We start from the raw sequence: 24,738 nt of genomic DNA, 5'->3' as shown, positions 1-24,738 counted from the left end.
ATATAACAATATTTCGGCTTGACAGTAGGTTAATGGTGTATACTTTTGGGATTAGACTGCTCGTCTACCTTTGTCACCTTTCAAAATAAATAGCGAATATTCAGGGAATTTGGCAGGCACAAAGAGTGACGCATGATTGAGTAACGCACAAAACATGAAAATGTAACGATTTTTCGAAAGAACTCATTATCGTCGAAGCAGTGTTCAAACCTAGTACTATTTTGTACTTACCAATATATTTATGAACTCTATTATTTCGTATATAAATGGAGAGTTAGAGCAATAGCAATGGGCATTGTCCAAAAAAAAATCACATGTACTTTTATATTTTTTTTCGTTAAAATAGAGTATTTTAAGAATATAAATTAAATAATTTTGAAATTCATTGGCTAGTTTTTTCTCAATAAATTTTTAAAGTTTCGCTCTGACGTCATCATCGGCCGCCAATTGACCTCTGCATATGTTTTAAATTTCCTTTCAATCTTATTTATAATGGCTGGTTTGTCAAATGCAAGTTCTCATTATGTGAAAGCTGATACGAGAAGCTTACCAAAAGTTCGAAACGTGATGTTGGTCGAATTTATTGCTAATTTAACGCCATTGAAGGTCAAACAAAGGTTAAACGTATTTGTTCAAAAATATAAGTAACTAATGGGTAATTTTTTCGTTTATATACAGAAAAACGATCACTGACCTTATTCCTCGAAATGTTTTTGTAATGAGCAAAATTAAAAAAAAAATGGACAATCCCCATTCCGTTGCGCCAAAATTTATTTATCGCACGGAAACCGTACACAAAGTATCTCCTTACCATATTTTAGCAAAATCTGTATAGCGGTTTGGGTGTTAAGAGGTACCAGACAGACAGGCAGACGCACTCTTGTATTTAATATTAGTATGGATGTTGAATCAATTTATCATAGCGCAGAGTGGAAGCGAAGCGAATTCCCAAAAACTAAACACAGAAAATTCAACCTTAACTCGAGAGCATAACGCATACATTACTTCTGCGAGGCCAATCATCGTTGGTCGGGCGCATGCCGCGCATCCACGCGAATCGCACGGATGCGCGCGCCTTTCTGAGAAGTAATAAAGAGCGTTAACGCTTTGGAGTTAAGGTTGAATTTAAAATGTTCAGTTTTAATAATTCGCCTAGATGCGCTTCAACTCTGCACTAGTATAAATTATCCCTTACAGCTTTATACGCTTTTTTGGAGCGTGGCGAAACTGAAAACCAACGATATTTATTATTATTGTTACTTGAGCAATGAGAAATTAAGTAACACAAGATTTATTAAACCTCCTTCTATTTAATAAATGTAGACTTAATTTTGTTAGTCTCCCTATAACTTGAGAATAGCAGAACCGATTTGGCTAATTTTAGTCTTAGAATAATCATGGAAGTCAAGAGACGGTTTATAAGTGACACATAGTTCATTGGGGCATCTAGTAAATTATGTTATTGAACTTTACTGCATTTGAATAATGTAAAACATGAACTTTAACCTATAGTCTCGACGAGTGTAAATGGGTCGTTTAGGTATATTTATATACTCCGTGGCTGTATAGTGTAGATGAGCTAGGTGTAAAAGCGCTCACAAGTGGAGATATCCGAGATATAAAACGTTCCTTATAGAATACCAAAGACGTTATTATAGGCTGCCCTTTGCGATGCTCAATAATCCCTTAAGCCGCGCAGAGTTCAGAGATATTACCTTTAATATGAGTTTACTAAAATATACTTCTATAAAAATCGGCCAAGTGCGAGTCGGACTCGCGCACTAAGGGTTCCGTACCGATACAGAGCAAAAATAGGCAAAAAATTGTGTTTTTTGTTTGGGAGCCAGCCTTAAATTTTTATTTTGTTTTAATATTATTAATAAATATTAAAGTACACATATAACAAAAGACGGTGTGAAAAATTCAAGTACCTACCTCTTGCCATTATTAATATAGAGCGAAAGTGGCCGAAAAAATCACGTTTGTTGTATGGGAGCCCCCTTAAATATTACTTTTATTTTGTTTTCAGTATTTATTGTTATAGCGGCAACAAATACAATCTGCGAAAATTTCAGAAGTCTAGCTATAGCGGTTCTTGAGATATAGCCTGGAGACAGACAGACGGACAGCTGAAAGACGGACAGACAGACAGACAGACATCGAAGTCTTAGTAATAGGGTTCCGTCTGAAAATCTATGCGGGCTTATGTTATACTCTTGCAGCGGTCAGATACATTAAATGATAATTAAACTTTAATTTAATGAAGAGTTTCGCAGATAATGTATGTGGCTCATATCAATAATTTTATTTTATTATTTCATTTAATTATTACAGTTAAGTAATTCTAAATATTCGTCTCTGAGTGCGGCAGTTAATACTGCAAATAATAATAATATTTTTATCAAATAACGGTTAAATAGCTTAAACAACAATATATTATATACAACTAGCTGTCCCGGCAATGTTGTTTTGCCATATAAAGTATTTCGCCCATATTATTTTATTGAAGTGACTAAATAATTATGGTACAATGGTAAAGTCCATCGCGATCCCGTCGCACAAAAATTGGTCGCCGTCAGTCTCGAGTTGTAATAATTTACTATTATTTACTAAACAAATGCACTTATCAATATAAAAAGAACCCAGTAGCAGATTCTCAGACCTACTGAATATAATATGCATTATACAATTTGGTAAAAATCAGTAAAGCCGTATCGGAGGAGTGCGGTAACTAACATTGTGACACATAAAAATGTTCCATAATATTAAAATGAATTCTAATAACGTATTTTGATATAAGTAGACAACATATGAATACGATATTAGAAATGGCATTCTAGAAAACCGGCTTGAAATTAAGATACAAGCGTTTCACAGTTATCACGTACTATCGCATATTAAATATTATGTATAATTTTATCGTCAAGAACTTTTACATGATGTAACTGTCCACCCGCCCCGGCTTCGCACGGGTATAAAATAGAATATAGCCTGTGTCACTCACTGAAAAAAAATTACAATCGATCCAGTACTTTTGATTTAAGTATTTATTACTGCCCGTGGCCCGCACGCATTAAATTTGGAATAAAACAATTCCCCTTTCCCTTTAACATGAAGATTTCTGTCTAAATTCTTACATTACATTTTTACTTAAGTATTTAGTTTTTACATTTTTACATATATTTATTTTATTTCTACACGTGTTGTTATTTTCCTCGCTAGAGAGCTCCAATAGTGGTATACGCGACGGATCGCTGAACTTGATTAGACCTAATTTCTACAGCTGTTTGCTAACGAAACCCTGTGCGATCTACCAAGTACATACTTCTTGAAATCTTAAATGAAATAGCATAGTTTAGTGCACGATAATGTAATTTTTTTTTATATTTTTGCCTGGCTCCGATCGACTGGACTAACAGTCGCGATCGATAGGTTGATCGCGATCGACCGGTTGGCCCCCCCTGTGCTATAGGGAGAACCGCCGCTCTCGCCTTCCAGTCCGGATAACAGTATTTCTCCTCTATTTAGTGGATGTTAGTATACATAAAAACCTTCCTCTTCAATCATTCTATCTATTAAAAAAACTCACATTAAAATACGTTGTATAGTTTTAAAGATTTAAGCATTCAAAGGGACATAGGTACAGAAAATGCGACTTTGTTTTATTCTATGTAGTGATAAACTATTATGTAGAACTAGACGTTACCTGAAACTAGCAAAATACAAAAGTTATAAATAGGGAAATGTCGCACGAGAGCTTTTTATAATATTTTTAAAGCTAGAAATATCATAATATTATGTCCTTTGGTGGTACTATGTATATCTATACAATATAACATTTAAGGATATTGCCAATTATTATTTGATTCCATGGATTAAACGCAAAGGAAAAACGCTATCTGTTACACACTTTACAGTATAAGTATGGAAGTACCGACTGTATTAATTAAATTTATAACAAGTTTATTTTGTTTAAAGCTGTTTAATGTTTATATTTATTGTAAACGATATAAATATTTAGAGATTCTGATAAGCGCGTCGCTTAGTATTCAAACTATTGTGGTTGAAATATTATTTTGCAAACTTCTATGGGTATCCAACAGATATTGAAACAGAAAATAGTCTACTTAAAAAATAAAAATAAAAATAAAATAAAATACGTTTATTTCAGGTAAAATATAACCCATAGGAAAATTCTTAAACTAGTAGGAAATGAATGTTATTAATTTAAATATTTGCCACCCTCTGGTGCACCGGATACATGCACGTGTGCATGGACCCAGTGCTTCAGGAGGGGGCTGTCCAGCTTATCACTGAGTATTTTCAGGATGATGTTGGGGCTGCCGCTAAAGCTTACTGTATACTAAATTGCTTGTAAAGGGTGAGTAGACCTTAGATCTATGAGAAAAGAACCTTCCCCGAGGCGCTTAGTACGGTTGTTAGAGACGGATAAAGTAAACTTGAACTATGTTAAAGCCTTTCGGTATAATAGAACCACCATGATATTATATTTCTATCTCTAATTATTCTACATAAATATATAAAAAATAATTCAATTGCACTGTTTTAAGGTTTCTCTGAATACAGAAATCGAACCTAAGACTGTCTAGAAATCTAAACCGATGGGCCATTAATGTACAAAATTATTAAAAAAACCAATAAATAATTATAAATTATTCTTAAAAAAATATGCTATAAAAATAGTAGTGAGAATATTTCTCATGTGGCCGCTTGCTCGTAGCAAGGTATGATAAGGCTACGCCGCTCTACGCCGGCCTACGAGCCTCTACGACATTCTACGAATATCCTCCATTACTTATATTATGGTTCCAGTATGTTTTTGTATAGTAGTATAATATTCAAAATAGTCTTTATTTTTATATTCTTAATTACAGATTCAATCAAATGGCAAAATCCTTATAAATGTCATATTACGTTATAAATGTTTCGTTAACAATATATTTTTGTAGTCAGGCTATTTTTTGGTTTTATTCTTAAAAACAAAATCACTCAATGTTTATTGTAAAATTACCGAGAAGATATAGAAAACAGAAACTATGAACGTACATTAAGATATTATGTTACAGTAGCAGAAAAGGATACCTTTTGAAGTAACTGATTTGGATCGTATATTATCTATTTCAGATAGTGGAAAACTAAAAACAAATACGTGACGTGGAAATAAAGGGTGAAGATTTATCCTCCGAGGGTTTTGTCACTGTTCACGGTTGAAAGCTCTTCATAGCGAAGATAAGGGACCTAAGACGTCGTCAATCACATAGTGACGTCATTAAACACTATCTGTAGTTTTTGACAAATGGTATTACTTACATAAAAATTTAAAAATTAAAATAATTTTTAAATTTTATTAGTCCTGGTAAAACTCTGGCTGAACCGATTTGGCTGAATTTATTCTTGAAATGCTCGTGGAAGTCCAGGGAAGGTTAGGAGGGAAATGATACGAAGTACAGCGGGTCATCTAGTATATAATAATACCGGTTTCGGTGACGGTGGCCGGTTTCATTGAAACCAGGCCAGCTATGCAGGAGTAATTTTATAGTGCCCAAGTGTGTGCGCACTACACAAGAGCACACTCTATTCCTTTACTCTCATAACCCAATGGGACGGACCGACACGACTGGCGAGAGATCAGGCGCAGGACCGACTTTTTACATGCCCATCCGACGCATGGGTCATCTTACTTGTCAGAAAATCAGGTGATCAGCCTGCATTGTCGTAACCAAACTTGGAAATAGCATGTTTCCAACGCGGGAATCGAACCCATGACCTCCGAGTCAAGAGCCTCGCTCTATACCACTAGACCACGGAGGTGTTATAGTTCTCTAGTGTGGTATAGTTGTAAATGGGCGATTCCGCTAGGGACGACCCTCGACACGAATTTTTAAATTACAGCATTTGTTACATTTTTTTAATGAATATAAAAAGATGTATATTTACTAGCAAAAGAACTTTTATCAGTAAAAATTTACATTTGAATGATTTATAACATTCTGAAGTGATATCATCGTACGGCGCGAGAAAAACTGTATATGCCTCACATGATTATTTTTGACTACAAATCACTAGCTCGAAGTTGAATTTCACTACATAATATTGACTGTATAACATAAGTTTATATTTCTGCGCAAAAAAAATCAACAATTTTGAATTAGTTTTCAAATATTATTAAACAAAAGTTGCCATTGTTGCACCCGCGATAAAAAAGGTACAAAAGTTTAGTTTTCTCGCTAAAATAAATTGTTAATAATTTAAAACTTTGTAAAAGTAAGGAGAATTGAGAGGGAAATAGGAATTAATCATTGGAATAAACTATTTTATGGTTTTTAATGAAAAAACAGTACCTTGAAAGTGGTTGCACCCGCGATCGAAGCAGTACAATTGCAAAAGCAACAATTTATGTTTTGACTATTCTAGTAACTTTCGTCATATTTAATATTATTAAAGTAAACAATAACGTTAAATTATATTTGTTATCAATACTTTTCATGTAATTACAAGATTTATAAAAATTTCAATGAGTCACATCGTGTTTTATATTTTTAGATATATTTCATATATTACTTAACAGATGTTTCAAATGATGATTAATCTAATTTTATTTTTAAACATTTTAGAAGACATGCTACAAATGACATAAAAATCATATATATTTAATATTTGTCTTTGAAAAAAATATTTTTACTTATAATTTTCCCATATTCTTTTAAATTATAGATATTAATTTTGAATTCAATGTTTGCTGTAGTTCGGTTTTATAGCAATACATCGAAAAACGTTTTCTTAAGTTACATTATCAAATTGTTTTTAGTGATTTAGACGATTTATTTTCTCAGATCGATAAATGACTGATAATAAAAAAATAACAAAATTTAAAGTAGTATTATTACAACTTACTAATAATATTATGTTTGGCATATCAAAAATGTAGAAATTAGTCGCAGACTTATGAGTAAATTCAATTTATTTAGACTTGTTGCACCCGCGATATTCTGATGTTGCACCCGCGTTCGAGGAAATTGTTAATAATTCCTAGTACTAATAAATTAAATTAATTGTATCTAGTTAAATCATTTCTTTGTCTTATACACTTTTGAAATATAGGTTAATAAATTACTAAAAGTTTCACAATTAACAGTATTCTCAAATGAACTCGCCCGAGTTCTTAATGGAGGGCCGATTTGGTTGCACCCGCGATAGTACTTCAAACATATTTTGTAGCTTTTCTTAGATTTAATTACAGTTTTCATTTACAAATCATGATTAAACTAGTTAAAATGTATCCCTTCAAAAGATAATTTATTAACAAATATGTTTTATTTTGTCAGTAGGACGCTTTAAGTGCGTCAAAATGTTGCACCCGCGATAATGGAATCACCGAAATAGTCCGCGAAAGAATATTAATTATTATCGTTTATACTTTATAGACGTAGCCCGCAGTTTCGTTGCACCTTGAAGCTGAACTATCGGATACAACGTGCTAACCGTACATTTTTCATTTAAAGTACCCTATTTCTAATTCTATATATTTTTTATTTTTAACTTCAACATAGAAATTAACAATCGCAGATCTAATGCAGCTAAAAAAATCAAAATATTTTCGTAGAGTCTCATCATTGTATTGAAATCCATATTATAATTTCAACCTATCATAATAATGTTGTTTTTTGTTTTTGTTATTTTATATTGTTTTTTTAATGCAAATAAAGAATTTATAAATATTATAATTTAAAATAATAATTCTGTATGCAATAGCTATTCAATTATGTTAGTTTGAGTAAAAGCTCGAGTGGCAACATAGTTAGTGTAATAGTATAAACTCAGATGAATAATAGTCGCTGAGAGCGGAACCTACTTACTGTGCTTTGAGTTAGAGTAGTTTCTCAATTATTATGAGTTTAAATACTAAGTATATACTTGAATTTAAAAAAGTTTTAGATTAACTGAGCTCCTCAGTTGAGAGGAACATAAATATCTACTTAATGCGATGTAATGAATCACATTAGGTAGATATTTAAGACGAAAAAAATAAAATGTAAGGCTATTTCACAAAAATATGTGGATTTGTCTAAAATATAGGAAATGTATCTTAAATTTCATATAATAAATAAATAATTATTATAATTGATCATTAAAATGAATGTTTTGGTTGCTGGCTGCCATATATGCTACGGTCTACCGGAGGGGTCCACCTGTGCAGGTATGCCCGCGCAGGTAGACCGGAATGCATGTGGGACCTGGTCGCCTGCGCAGGTCCAAAAAACTGCACAGGTCTATTCCCACACACATTCCGGTCTACCTGCGCAGGCATACCTGCACAGGTGGACCTCTCCGGTAAACTGTAACGTTTCATGGCTTACATAAGTAATATTATGTATGTTATGTGTATTTAAGTTAACAGAGCAAAAACGTTACTTGTAAATCAAGTCTCCCATGGCACAATTTACATAATAAGCAATCAACGAAATATTCCATTCAGCTTCTATCAAAGAAATATTCAATTCAGTAACGATATTGGAATAATATTATGTTGACATGCGTGTGTAAATATGTTTAGTTTATACAGTAATAATAAGGCGCAACGCAGACGACAGACTATCCGTGACGCACTTTTTAGTCCGTGGAAATAGAACGTGTGCAATAGGCATGATGACTATTTTTGTTTCTTATCGGTAATTGAAAAACACTTAAAAAATAGAAACATCGTTGAAAGAATGACTCTGATAGCTTAAAAATTCACCAAGATATGACAATTCAAATATCTCATAAAAAAGACCTGCCCGAAACGCTCCATACAAAGTGCTACGAAAGTATGACGTCAGTATTTCGTAGTTTTTTTTATGAAATAAGGGGACAAACGAGCAAACGGGTCACCTGATGGAAAGCAACTTCCGCGTCGCCCATGGACACTCGCAGCATCAGAAGAGCTGCAGGTGCGTTGCCGGCCTTTTAAGAGGGAATCGGGTAATAGGGGAGTGTAGGGATGGGACGGGAAGGGAATAGGGGAGGGTAGGGAAGGGAAAAGGGTAGGGGATTGGGCCTCCGGTAAACTCACTCACTCGGCGAAACACAGCGCAAGCGCTGTTTCACCCCGGTTTTCTGTGAGAACGTGGTATTTATCCGGTCGAGCCGGCCCATTCGTGCCGAAGCATGGCTCTCCCACGTATATTTTTTTGTATGCATCGGGAGACACCTTTGTTCGACAGGTATATTAAATATTGCGTTTATGAAAGTGGTTTCGTAACAAAAGTTGCTTTTAATTGCAGAAGCTATCGAATTGTATACAAATATTAAGAAATTTAATTGAAAAAAAAATCGACTTGAATATCCAACTTTGAAGGCGCATAACAAAAAAAATACAAATGCTATCAAGCTGAAATTTTGGGAACACTTATTTTTTTCCCTGATTTTTTTATTTTATTAACAAAATTCGCTAATCTTTGACCTTATCATCATTTCTATTATATTATGCAGTAACGCACACGACGCGCATCGCGAACGTGTGCGTTACTGCATATAATTATTGCATACGTTCTATTTCCACGGACTAAAAAGTGCGTCACGGATAGTCAGTCGTTTGCGCTGCGCCTAAACAGAACCAATTAACAATTTGACCTAAACAAAAAGTTAACATACAAGCTAAACGAAATAACTTTAATGTTTTAAAGTTGTTTGACATTTTTGCCGACGTTCGTTTTAAACCAGTTTTTAAACTAAAAGTTTTCATACTACGAGTGTGGAACCAGCGTCCAAATGAATTGAATATTCGTCCAATATTGATATTTCAGATTTCCAGCGAACGTACATTCGGAAGCGCTTTATTGATAACTTATCTAACTTGGCTTAAACTTATACGAAAAATAGCTGTGCCTGCAAACGTTTCTTTGCCATATAAAGTATTTCGCCCGTATTATTCTATTGAAGTGACTCAATAAGTATGTCACCATGGCAACGTCCGTCTCGAGTTGTAATAATTTACTATTATATTTTATTCAACAAATGCACTTATCAATATATAAAGTACCCAGTAGCCGATTCTCAGACCCACTGAATATGCATATAAAATTTGGTTAAAATCAGTACAGCCGTTTCGGACGAGTACGCGGCCTAACATTGTGACACGAGAATTTTATATATAATATGTAAATTTTCGGTAGCTTATAACGGTATTGATGATATCACGTGATTTTAGTAAAGCTTTCTGAGAATCAAATTGTTTTGATGTCTTTACCTGTGTGTGCGCAGTATACTGAAGGACTCTTTTTCCTTACTATCTTGTATTCTTACGTCTTACTAACCTCTCGTATTCAAACTTACGCAAGGTTGAGAAAACCAGGGTTAGCTAGATAAAACGATGAACTACTTTTAGAAAAATTAGCAAATCTATTTTGAGAATTCATACTTTTAAATTAATTCAAGTGCCTGGTTTAATGGTAATCCCATTACCGTATGAAAGACTTTAAAGCTGCTAAAGCACACAACACTATACCGTTGTGAGCTTTTGCTGCTTTCAAACTTAATTTTCAATTCTGCTTTTATGCCATTGACATGAAAGTTGATAGTAAGGTATTTGGACCTTTTTTTACGATCGCACTCAGGAGCATTTAATGCCTACTAACTTCAAGACTAAGTAGTCATTTTAAGATAAAGTCATATATATTACATCCAGTATAATATACATATATGTAATCAAGTATCAAATGTTTCTGAGCGCGCTGCTATAGAGGTACATTCTGCATTAAAGACACTATGTGTGTTGTGTAATGGGAATCTTTAATGAAATAATTTGTCTATTATCTCGATCTGGAATCCATAGCATCTCCGTACGGTCCCAGAAATCCAAAATGGCTGCGACATACCGATCTCGCATTGTGCCATCAGAGCTTAGCTTCTGGAATGTGCTATTCTATGTTCCTAGCTTAGAAGTTCCGACTGTGCTAAAGTTGACTATATTTTACTTTTTTATTTGAAAGAAAGCGAATCTCAGAAATATGTGTATGTATTGTGTTTTACATATTGTGTTGTGTGGTGACAAAATAAAAATGTTCTTATTCTTATTCTTAAATATAGTTGGATAAACAAATATACTAAATCCCATAGGATTATATGTTGCTGGATAGATTTTATCCCGGAAAAGCGTCCGGTTCCCGGGCGATAACTTCGGGCGCACGAAGTTGGGCAAAATGTTTTATGCATGTTTTAAATTTTTGATGAACTATTAAAGTATTGACGATGCCAAAGAAAATTATTTTACCTTTTATTTTACTAATAAAAATATCCACACTGAGTATTGAGCTTCGTTTGTGTAGATCCTTATATTATGAATAAGGGGTTAATCTATTCACTGACATGACTCTATAATCTATATTGACCTTTCTTTTAATTCTAAACAAAGGAAAGGTCAATATTTGGAACGGGCGTTAGTGGGTTAATCAGAGGGCCGGCGGTATTCAAATTGCCTTTGACGCCTCTCCCGGAAGAGAAAACAACTTCAATGTCAGTCCTTGTGTTTTTCGATAAAATTTTGCTGATCTTCTCACATACATTTAACGATTTCGTCTTCGTGACGTCGTGGCTTTTTGCTTAAAGTTTTATTTTGAAAAGGGGCAAAATATGAGCAAAAACTTAAAAAGAACGATTACCGCAATACCGAATCCAAAGTGCGTTTCCGGCAAAAGGTATAAAGTCAATAAATGTTTGCTATAAAATAGTCAAAACTTACATTTGTAACCTTTACACATTGTATTGCCAAAAATAAGTTCCAAAATAAGTAAGCAGGATATGTTTTTGACTGCAGTAAAAATATAACCATTATACTTTCCTAAAAGGGCTGTGACTATAAGCTTACACCATTTTCCGTATGCTAGTGGCGGCAAACATTTTCAATACGGTAAGTTCAATATAACAATTAACAAGCTCAAAGTAATTGGAATTTGGAGCCCGCAGCGCCATGTAAGGACGAACTAACATCATAATGGACAACACAAAATTTACGTTTAAATTGCATGAAGAAGTATGTTTTTACTGCACATAGCAAACACAAACACACGCAAACACTCTCACACGCGCACACACGCGCACACGCACACGCACACAAACGTACAAAAACGATAATCAATCAATTTTGTGTGATAATTGGGGAAAATGTACACTTTCAGTTTGCCAATTGTTTGCGGTCCGGTCATAATACATATTATACACAACTACCAGTAAAAACTATTTTCCCGCTTGTTATACAAGGTGTAACAAAACTAAGTGATTATACTTAAGAGGATTCCACACCGCCCTTTTTTCCATACAAACGTTGTCCCCTGTTTCCTCCCTGGATAATGCTAGTAGAGTTATAATTTTTTTCCTGAATATCTACGGCCACTAATACAATGTCCCTATGTTTTCTTTTTTTTTCATAATTTAATTATTAAATAAGATATTAACGTTCAAAAACCCAAAAAAATGGCCAGATTTTCCACTGTGTTCAAACGTCCAGAAAACAGATTTGGATAGATTATACAAAAAAAGCAAAACATAGGAACACAGCTCAAGCCTTTTTTTAATCTTTAATGAAAAAAGTACTTAAATCGGTTAAGTTTTGGAGAAGGAATCAGGGGACAACAAATCGTTGATTTTCTGGATTTTCTGCAGTTGTCTCTATCGCGTTCTGCGGTATAGGCTTGAGGTAAGGGAGACAGCTATAGATATTACACGTACTTTTTTTTCATTTCTCTAGCCCCTGTTGTATCCTCTTAAGGGAGTGTATGTGTCCCCTATATAGAATTCACTGTGAAAATAGCAGCGCTGAAAGACCACTTTTTTCACTTTTGTATGGGAAACTTGTGACGCTGGGGCGCTTGCCCACACAAAAGTAAAAAAATTGGTTTTTCAGCGCTGCTTTTTTCACAGTGAAGTCTTTACAAGGAACACGTACACACCTTAAAGTATTATCACTAAATTTTGTTACATCCTGTATATATTAGTATATATTATACTCTTATGCTAATGTCTGTTTAATATAATTAAGGTATTTTATTTTGCTAGCGTAATTCCTGTATAAGATACTGATAAAACACGTAGAAGATAATTTGAACTCTAATCGGATATTGCCCAAGCTATTATAGCTTTTCCGATACTAGTCTTCCCGGTGAAAGTAATATTACTTTGACCATGGCTTGGCTGCAGATTTTAGCTAAACCAATAACTTTAGGTATAATATAATGTAGAATATTGAAATTTTATAATAATCTTAACCGATAATTCAAGGAATAGGTTACATTTTGCTACGATTAACTTACTTCGTTTAGGGCGAGCATACTGAAAAACCTTTGGAGGGCCGAGAGGTCTTAGCCTAGCAGTGGGACAGCAAAGGATATTGTATCTGCGTTCTTGGTCCTTACACTCCCTGACCCTTTAGGACAGGGGTTCCAAAACTTATTTCATGTCTCTGCCCACTTTGAGAAAAAATATTTTTAGCGCCCCCCATTGTTTCAATTTTAAATGCATCCAGATGAAATGAAATTACAAATCACTCCCCAAGCCTCTACACAACCCCCCGTTTTTTTTCTGGGTCCCACTGGGGTGTTATCGCCCACTTTGGGAAAGGCTGCTTTAGGACTTCCCATCAGTCGTATAGTATATAATTGCATTCAAATTTTTTTTTTCTTAGGCTCGATTTATTTGCATCCGCGCGAACGAGTGGTTTGGCCGCTACACCGTGTAGCAATTGTATGTAAGTCTAAGTACTCACATGCGGTTTTGCTCGATAGTTTTACTTCAAATCGAGTACTAATTACTGTGTGGACCGCAAAACTGACAGCTCGAAGGCTCGCATCGAGCCGGCTTAATGGAATTAAATATATCAATTTAGAATAAAATTATCGAGCAATGCTGAATGTGTGGGCGAAATCACGAGCCGCGGGTTTTGCTCGACGTTATTGCTCGATCGAGCAAAACCGTATGTGAGTACTTAGCATTACGATTTATGTTAATAGTGGTCGTACCGCTATCCGCTATCATAATATATTATAATATTAATACTCGAGCGAAAAATGCGGAAACGTAGGTGAATGAAGTTTTGCACAGTTATAGTTTATATGGTGAAGGAGTGCATCGAACTAATATTATTTTGAAATTATGCTTTTATCATACATTTTTTTTTAACAAATAAAACCTTACACACACTACAATGTGCACACTACCATCTTTTTGAATGACAAGCCTAAACATACGAATTATACTCTTCTGTTTTGGTTGAAGTCTGTTGTCTAATTAAAAATGGATTGTTTTTTTTATTAAATCTGAAATAGTCAATACTCTAAACGGGGAGCCAAAGGAAGATAATTAAATTTAAGGTCGAATTTCAAGCATTGGGCAATCTCTAGTTTATATAAAATCGCTTATGATCTCGCGATGTAGCGGCCAAACCGAGCCTTCATAACAAAAATTCTTATACCTAATAAGTTAGTATTACTGTAGTGACCTAACTAATCGCACCATTATACAGTATACACCATGCATGCAATTAGTGGTGTATATTCTGGATGATAAATCATGTGCACTTGATAATCAGCGGCCATCAATCACAGAGACATCAGCCCTGAACCAGCCCAGCTATCATTTTTCATCATTAAACTAGCATCCATTGATTTTATGGTTACATACGTATTTTCTGTGTTCTTACTTATGTACCTGGGTTACAAATAGAATCAATAAAATTCAGATGTCGTTATAATCCATTTTTCCAAAAACTGAATCTACATACATTCATCATTAAATGATTTAAACAGACATAAGCTAAATGTTTGCAGCACATTGTTTATCTATACTAATATTATAAAGCGGAAAAGTTTGTTAGTTTGTTTGTTTCTTTGAACGCGCTAATCTCAGGAACTACCGGTCCGATTTGAAAAAATCTTTCAGTGTTAGATAGACCATTTATCAAGGAAGAGGTTATATTTTATCACGCTAATATTGATTATAATAAGAACTAAGACTAATAAGAGCGAATAAATAGAGGAAAGTGTGGAAAAATAGGGGGAAATTATTTGAAAGGGCTTATTTGAACGCGCAAATCTCAGGAACTGCTGATCCAATTTGAACAATTCTTTCAGTGTTCGATAGCTCATTTATCGAGGAAGGCTATAGGCTATATTTTATCACACTAAGACTAATAAGAGCGAAGAAATAGAGAAAAATGTGGAAAAAAAATGGAGGAAAATATTTAAAATTGCTTATTATCTTAAGACTACTACTGGAGAAATTTTTATGTTATTTGGCACACATGAAGAATAGACCACGTGAAAGGATATAGGTTTCTTTTTTTGCGGAAAAATGTACGGTTTCCGTGACATTCCTAAATTACGCGGGCGAAGCCGCGCGGAACATCTAGTTTTAACATAATTAATTATATTTATTAATTCATAAATAATTAAAATACATAATGAGGATTTAACTTAATCTTAATAATGACAATGACATTAAAAACTCATTAATTTATGCTAATAATTAACGGTATTATATAGTTATTGACTAACAGCGGCGCGGCGCTTGGATGTCCACTAATTAATCGCGTGTGGACATGTGTCTGTTTGGCAGCATTGTAATTAATAAGCATCATCGCCAGCATTCAACAGAGAACAGCTTAAGTTATATTTAATCAAGCCCCAAAACCCCGCGCGACAAACGAATTTTGTTGCACCGAAAATAATCATCCCGATAATAAATAAAGGGAAAAATTGTCTTCTACATTTTTACATATTATAACTGAATGTGATATCAAATACCCTGTATATAGTCGTTAAATTAATGTTCATAAAACGTTTTATACAGCCATTACTTTTATTCGAATAATGCCCATGATTCTGTGGTCTGTTGACAGGGGCTTATGTTTTCAATAGCATTGCTGATTGGTTTTAACTGTTTGACGTTACCCAGTCAGAGGTGCTATCGAATGGATAAACTCTTGTCAAGAATCTCACAAATCGTAAATAAGGCGTACCTATAATACAAGGAAAATACTTAGTACATATAATAATATGTTTTTCAAGATGTTCGTATTTTTTCACAAGACTTAAACTGTGATTTTTGTTCGTAAGCCGTAGGCAGTTTTCAGAATAAAAAATACAAAAAACTTTCAAAAGCGTTTAATAAGTTGTTAATATATTCTCCGTTTAGTTGTTAATTAATTATTTTGATGTTTTCTTGGGTGAATTTTGGAAAAATTTGTTGAACAACTAATAATTGTGCTTATGAAACGTGTGTCCAGTGGGCGACCTCAGAACTAGGTCAAACGATCGTTTGTACCGTTTTAACGGAATATTCAAATGTTTACGCAATTAATACACCTTACCGCTTTTATTTAATAAATTGTTCGGTTTTATTCGATTGAATTCAAATCGTTTAAAATATATGGACTTATATTTTGTAGAAGGTATTTTTGCTAGTAAAGGGATTATTTACAGAATCGCAAAATTCTTCAATTTTGATAAGATAACAAACGGCTATTGGTAGTAATAGAAATGCCTTTCTAGAAAATTAAAAATGGTTACAAAATAGTTATTTAATCGGTAAGGTTCGCATACTTTCAGTTAAGGTGAGCTTAACTTTTGGGTATTTTTGGGAGTTGTTAATTTAATACAGTACCCTACCTGCCCTAAAATGCTTTCAGGGATATTTGGCGGATAGAATAGTTCGAATTATGTTATGTTAAATGTGTAACCAATAATATTATTAGTATCCAACAAACAGTATGTAATAAATATTAAAAGTTATTTCTTAGGGTATGCTCACACAGAAACGAGACGAGACGATAACTAATAAGTCACAACCGCTGATGTCAACAGCTGTACCATTTCACATTATTATTTCAAATGTTGTACTTCTTCAACGCCAAGTTGCATATTATCGTCTTATTCCACTGTGAACTGAGGTAAGAATATTTTACAATCTTACCCTATTAGACTATAATATACTGTCCGTCTGTCTGTCCATCTATTTGTCTGTCTCCAGGCTGTATCTCAAGAACCGCTATAGTTAGACTTTTAATTTTTTTTTACAAATAATGTATTTCTGGTGCCGCTATAACAATAAATACTAAAAACAAAATAAAGTTAATATTTAAGAAGGGCTCCCATACAACAAACGTAATTATTTTGGCCTTTTGGCTCGTAATCCATAGTGGCAACCTCAATGGCAACAATATGTAGACACATGAAATTTTTAGAAAATCCTCAATTATATGTGTACTTTAATATTTAATAATAAAAATTAAATAAATAATTAAGGCTCCCATACAAAAACACAATTTTTCCCTACTTTCGCTCTATAACAGTACGGAACTCTTCGTGCGCGAGTCCGACTCGCACTTGGCCGTTTTTTTTATACTTGGTTAAATAAAGAGGCGAGGTCAGTTACACACGACAACATCGTATCGGTCAAACTCACCGTAACCATTTATTACAATAATTTCTGGACAAATTTTTACTTGTATTTAACACGATAAGCTTAGGTTTTCCCCTTTACGACTGAGGCGTCAAAGAAAATGTATATTTATTGGAAATATTTTTACTTGAATACCTACTAAAAATTCAAACATGAATATTTCAAAGGCTATATTTGCGAGAGAATATAATTTAGTGAGGTTTGCGAGGAAAGTAAAATAATAACGATAGTATACGAAATAAAACCAACATAATAATATTATTATGATACTTGACAACCACACAAATGACATCGTCGTGCGATCTTCCAATAAGCTCGTCTTACCACTGATCATTTTTACGTCCATGCCACTGATTTACAAATAGTGTGCCTCTTACGCCGGTTCTTCTCGCTGGGTTAGTTCCCGAACCGGTGGTAGGCATCGTAGATTCTACTTTTTTTTTAGAATAATTTTTTGAGTATAGTTTATACATAGCCAATTGGCTGTATATAAACTATACTTATTTTCTGAAAGTCTACACAATGCCTAACACCGGTTCGGGAACTAACCTTCTAAAAAAATCTTCCTACGACTTTCAAAAAGTATCTTTATGATACCCATTTTGAATAAAAATATATTTTATTTATTTATTTATTTATGTGCCCCTAGCGTGCATACCCGCCACGGTTACTCCTCAAACTACCGAAGAGACCTACGAATCGAACACTGCACTCCTTCCTGCCAAGCCTATAATACCTAGTCCGCAAACAACTCTAAAGACTGTTAGCTAGAAATGGAAGGCGCAGTTTTACGCAACATCTTACTAGTCAGACATTTTTTCGGGATAAAAAGTATCTTATGTCCTTCCCCGGGACTCAAAGTATCTCCGTACCAACCATTAAAATTGGTTCAGCGGTTTGGGCGTGAAGAGGTAACAGACAAACAAATTTTCGCATTTTTAATATAAGTATGGATGCATATTACCTATCAAAGGACCCTCAATTTGACCAGCCAATAAAAATATGGAGCCGCGATCCCGGAAATACACGATGTGGAGCGAGAGACTATAACCGTATGGGCAGCGGGCAGCCTGCCAGAGCGGTCTGTCACCTGAACACCGCGTGACTCATGAATTCCTCCGGATATATTTACCCTCGTCTCACCAGCTCACTCCAGCCACTTGAAGCAATTAAAAGAAGCGAACAGAAAATGTCTATCAGATAAGTTGATTCATAGGCAGATGGCGGACCAACGTAATTTGGTCGCGTTTTGTCAAACCCAGCCGACAGATCATGATTTCGACTGATATTAAATTGACATAGCCCAACCAAATGACGTAGGTCCGTCAACTGCCTACGAATCAATTTCTACGACGGTACAATGGTTTTCAGGAAGAAACCACATAAACAGGGTGTAACAAAACTAAGTGATAATACTTTAGGGTGTGAAGGGGTCGCTTGTATAGAGTTCACTGTGAAAGTAGCAGCGCTGAAAGAGTTTTTTTTTTTTGCTTTTGTTTAGGCAAATTCATGACGCGGGGGCGCTTGCTCATAGAAATCACAAAAAATGCCTTTTCAGCGCTGCTACTTTTACAGTGAATTCTGTTTAAGGGACACACACACACACCCTAAATTACTAGGGTGACTAAAAAGAGTTCTCGGCGCTTTATATACATCATATTAATATTCTATTATGGCCGAACCATGGGACAGACAACCTGTTATTTTTAAATATACTTATATACTAACATGATATACTAACATGACTAACATGATATGCCTTTATTTAAAAAAAGACTTTAAATAATTTTTGTGTTAAAATTAAAGTAGCTTAGGCGTTATTATGTTTGCATATTTTGCCATTTAGATAAATTATTTTAATTTATGTATATAAAAATTAATTTCAAACTAAATGTTATAGGTCATACAGAGTGGAAAATCTAGAATTTTCCAACACTAAGTCCAATTTATGAGTGTAAGCCCTCGACAAATTGCGCCTGCCGTTCGTGGCGCTAATGTATTCATAACTACTTAACAACTTTTAAAAACTACAATTTTTATTTTTTAATTTCCTGAAAATTAGTTTTTGCAAATAAAAACTTGGAAATGACAGCACTAAAGTATCTTTCTATGTTTGTAATAAAATTGTTGGCTGAATAAAAAGGTAATTAAGGGAAAAACATAAGAAACTTTGGTTGTTTATTACGTTAAGTCATAGTCACAAATAAAACTTAAACTAACAAGCAAATATTGCCCACGACTTCGTGTGCCCAAATTTGCACAGAAACGTATAACGTGGCTATAGTAATTAGTTAATTACAAACATACAAGATACGCGCTAACACATAACCCTTCTGGCAGTCGGGTAAAAAGTAGCCTATCCATTGCCGTAGTCAACTCTATGTCAGTACAAAAAGTCCAAACCAAGTTGTTACGGAGGCTTTTGCTACATAGCTGTTAAAATTACGCTTTTAAAATCAGTCAAAATGAAGTATAAGTTTCCAAAAGGCTGTCCTTTACTGTCCTATTTATTAAATTACCTGTTATAAAAAGGCTGTTACCCAATAATGCCGAAAAAATTCACAAATAGGAGGTTAATTAAAATATGTTTTCCGTCTCAGGTACTTTATTTGGCATAAGGAGTAAATGATTAGAACACGTGACCTTTGGTAGAGTTGAGACAGGACTATAAATAGCGGTGTTACATAAAAGGTCAGAGTGTAACACTGGCTCTCTACTGCGACTTTGTTCGTAAAGCCTGTGTACTTAGTCAAATTACGTTTGGAAGTTTCCACAGCGAAGTTAGACATCAATAATGTATTTGACAAGCCATTGCAAGCGCCTTGTCACTTAGGCTGCGTTTCCACCAGAGAGGTGTTGCGAGGAATGTGTTTTTAAGAACCAATAGCATCGCCGCGCTGAGCGATGTGATGGCAAGCTCACGTCAATGAAGCGATTTTATTGGTTCTCAAAACACATTCCTCGCACACATCTCTGGTGGAAACGCAGCTTATGCTTGGTTTTTGAGGCTTTCAGGACTTATTTTATTCACAAGAGCGTTTGACCGATTAACTTTTTGACGTTTACAGCCAATCAAAACCGCCAGTGATAGATGAAAATCCAATCGAAAAACCTCAGAATTTTTTTACACATCCTCGAGTATTGAACGTGTCTCACCACTCACCAGTCATGCTGTACGGTCAGGTCGGCCTGTGATCAGTATATGAACCACCGATCGACCTTCCCGTATGTGGGGGCCTTAATATTATTACGATTATGTAGTACTTATGCTTTCCCCTCGGGTTTAACAGCTGTAAAGATGGAAACGTGACTCTATTTTGTAATCATTGATCAATGCATGACCTATAAACAAACAATGGTTTTTATAAAAATTTGTTCTTTTATCAGTGGCCAATGATCATAATAACACAAACCCATAAAGGTAGTTTATTGTGGTTATTTACCCCATATAAATGTTTTATTTATATGCCTTAAGCTTTAGCACACCATTCTCAAATAAGCTGGAATTTATGTACAACAGTAATAGTTGTATGTTAAGTACAACACTAAACTAATTAAAGTAATATTTCACTTAAGAATTGTTGCCCGTCGAGCAGTAATTAGTCGTCATGTACGGGGCGGTTCACTTTTGTGATTTGTTACCAGCGCTCACATTAAGTTTAAGCATTAACTTAACCCTACTTAAATTTAAAAATACTAGACTTCTTTAAGTTAATAGTTATATAGTGGGTAACTGCATATAATATGACTTTGATCCAGTTTGGTCAAAACTCCAAAAATTGTATATTTTTGGAGTTTTGACCAATCATACGTTATTTCACGGTGGTATTATAAGAATACCGTTTTGTAGTTGTATTATACCAAGACTGCACTAACATCATATCGAAGTGTAAGAATATCCAACCGACCGACTGGTAATACAATTTATTAGCAATGTTTTATGTAAAGGTATAGTTACGTAACAAACTGTTTTAATAGGTAAAAGGTAGGATAGTATCTGTGAAATGCGGAAGGCTCAAGGCCTCTTGCTTTGTAATATATTAGTCGGCACTCGCCACAAGGTAACAAGAGCACTGGCTAGAGCAAACACCACACAAGGACGGCCATTTCATTTCTTGGAAACAGATTAAATTGGTATAAACTACGTACTTATCGAAGCATGACAGTTTTCTAACTGCCACACTCAGAGACGAAGATCAATTACAGCACCGTAATTAAATGAAGATTTTGACATAAACTCCATACAATTTATCTTTAATCATCAATAAATATCTCTGAGTACGGCCAAAATCTGTTAATTTAATGTGTTATGTGACCAACATTCAACCGGGAAAATTATCTATCACGCAAAAACCTTAGCCATGCTTTATCTGGTAGAGCCACGAATGGTCCGGCTCGACTGGAGAAATACCACGGGCTCACAGAAAACCGGCGTGAAACAGCGCTTGCAATGTGTTTCGCCGAGTGAGTGAGTTTACCGGAGGCCCAATCCCCTACCCTATTCCCTTCCCTACCCTTCCCTATATCCTTCCTCCCCTATTCTCTCTTAAAAGGCCGGCAACGCACCTGCAGCTCTTCTGATGTTGTGAGTGTCCATGGGCGACGGAAGTTGCTTTCCATCAGGTTACCCATTATTTAATTTAAAGAAAAAACAGTATTTTTGTGTTAAAAACAAATTTTATTCTCTTCTGGGGACTCATAAGATCTGTGAAATGTTTTAATCAAAATCGATTCATCGGTTTAAGAATACATACTTGTATTTAATGAAATATTGTGGAAGTATTGAATGAAAGGTCTATAAGGTCCTAATTATAACTGCCCCACTTTTATGCCGATATAGAGCCTTAAGTATGTCTTAATGCTAAGTGCTCACATACGGTTTTACTCGATAGTTTTACTCCGAATCGAAGGAAATAACATATTTGATATATTTAATTCCATCGAGCCGGCTCGAAGCGAGCCTTCGAGCTGTCAGTTTTGTGGTCCACACGGTGGTTATTACTCGATTTGGAGTAAAAATATCGAGCAAAACCGTATGTGAGTACTTAGCATTAGGAAGTCAGTTGAGCTCGAAATTTTGACTTTGCTTTGTCTTAGCTTACATTCACATAGGTGTAACCATAAACCTATAATGCTACAGTATATATTAAGTCTATGGGTGTAACATCTAACTATAGAAGTAAATACCAAAGCGTTCCTGTCAATTCTGGTTAACGTAATACAGGAGCGGCAGATTGTCTGTCAATAAGTCATTTACGCGTCACACGGGCTTGTAATCCAGTTAGCAACATGCCTCAGGTATCAGATACGCAATTGCGTATATTATGTATTGAGTGCCGGGCTCCTTGACTATAGAGGATGCATGTATTGTTTAGCGCTTATTATATAATATAGGTATAGGTACAGTTCGACAAGGCTGTTTAAGAACGTGGCGAGAAAAGGAACTAACGCTTCTATCATTGCTTCTATCATACAATAACGTCATTTTTGACAGGCCTCCTTTACCAGCGGCGCGGCCCATTCACATCATTGACATATTCATTTAAAGCCTTGTCGAACTGTATTGCATAGATAATGTCAAAATTAATTTACATTAATAACAGATTATCATCTGTGGAGCCAACACATGGCTCGATGGCGAAGTTACAAAACAAAAATGTTTAATAATTTTTATTTCAAACCTTGTCGTTTTACCTAAGCAAAGACATGCAAGCTAAAGATCTAGGGTACTTAGAATAACATTTGACAATTACAAAAGCGAAGTCAGGAACCAAAAATGTATGAGATAAGACAACGCTAAGCTAAGTCACATGGCGCTTGCGACGATTATAAAATCACAATCCTTAAAAACTCTTTAAGTGATAAACATGATCATAAAACGTAATTCACATTCTATATTTAGAAAAAAAAGGTAACATTGATCAAACACAAAAGGACAATATTTTGATTAAACATTTCCGACAATATTCCACAAAGTCCTTACCCCCCGGGCCATACCAGACAAAATATGACGTAGGTCTACTTTTCGCATTACTTTTCTTGGCAAAATATTACAACGTTATAGCGATTTCAATGAAACAGATTATTACTTATTATATAAAGTTACATTCTTTTGTTTAACAACCTGAATATTCAAGGTAAGGAAGTTCAGTGGGTTGATTAATGAAGTTCAGTCTTGGTTTGTAACTTATTTACATAGGGACCTATTAGACAGAGAGCGATAACGCGTTCAAGCGTTCTGCGTTCGCATTTAACGTTCGAGCGGTCAGTCACACAGGAGCAATTCTGACTCAGTCAGAACGCCCTTTTTGTGAAATAAGGGGGCAAACGAGCAAACGGGTCACCTGATGGAAAGCAACTTCCGTCGCCCATGGACACTCGCAGCATCAGTAGAGATGCAAGTGTGTTGCCGGCCTTTTAAGTAGGAATAGGGTAATAGGGGAGGGTAGGGAAGGGAATAGGGGATAGTAGGTAAACTCACTCACTCGGCGAAACACAGTGCAAGCGGTGTTTCACGCCGGTTTTCTGTGAGAACGTGGTATTTCTCCGATCGAGCCGGCCCATTCATGCCGAAGCATGGCTCTCCCACGTATAAACCGCAAACTATGTAATGTAAATTGTAATACAACACAAATAACAAAACTGACCGCTTAAAAGATTGACCGCATGACTAATTATATTATTTTGTAGATGCTGTCATACATAATTAAGTCTGGTTTCAGATTATTGGGAACCTAACTAAAATCAGCTAGAGATAACCCGATCCAGATATAACTTAGTTCTGTCTATAAACCTATGTACCTAACTTATACTACGTGTAATGAGTACTCCATAATAGAGGTAGAGTACATTATTAAAAAGGTAAATAAATGTGAATGCACCCTAAAGTGAATTTTGATTCTGTATTGTTTTAATTTACTGTTCAGCTTGGGTTGCTACGTACAATGTATACGAAAATTTAGATTCCCAGGAGGCGAAATAGAGTTAGTATTTTAGGTTAAACATTTAGATAACAATGTTTACACTTTAAACTCGTACCCGTATATCTCCGTTTTATTCATTAGCTTAGCAAAACAATTGAGATTCGGTGCAAATAAAGCGAATGCAGCTTTAGAGCTTGTTTTAAAATAATTATTAATTATGTTGTTTGCACGTGAAACTAAGTTTATTCACACGATAATGTCAACAACCTTACAGTCATATTATTGGCACCTGAGATTTTCCTTTGAAAATACTGGGAATGGCAATGATTTCTGCAATGGCAATGATCTCTGAACTCTTAAAGTG

At 34.8% G+C, this 24,738-nt stretch overlaps 1 protein-coding gene across 3 annotated transcripts in view; it reads right to left on the bottom strand.

Annotated features, from left to right (window-relative positions):
• The window catches only part of LOC121730977 (cAMP-specific 3',5'-cyclic phosphodiesterase), a 474,096-nt gene that overhangs the window by 242,547 nt on the left and 206,811 nt on the right, over positions 1–24,738 (bottom strand). The window lies entirely within an intron of this gene.

Source organism: Aricia agestis, chromosome 10 (genome assembly GCF_905147365.1).
Source record: "Aricia agestis chromosome 10, ilAriAges1.1, whole genome shotgun sequence".
Classification (NCBI taxonomy): Eukaryota; Metazoa; Arthropoda; class Insecta; order Lepidoptera; family Lycaenidae; genus Aricia; species Aricia agestis.
The sequence above is the reverse complement of the archived record's forward strand: the minus strand, read 5'-3'. Positions and strand labels throughout refer to the sequence as shown.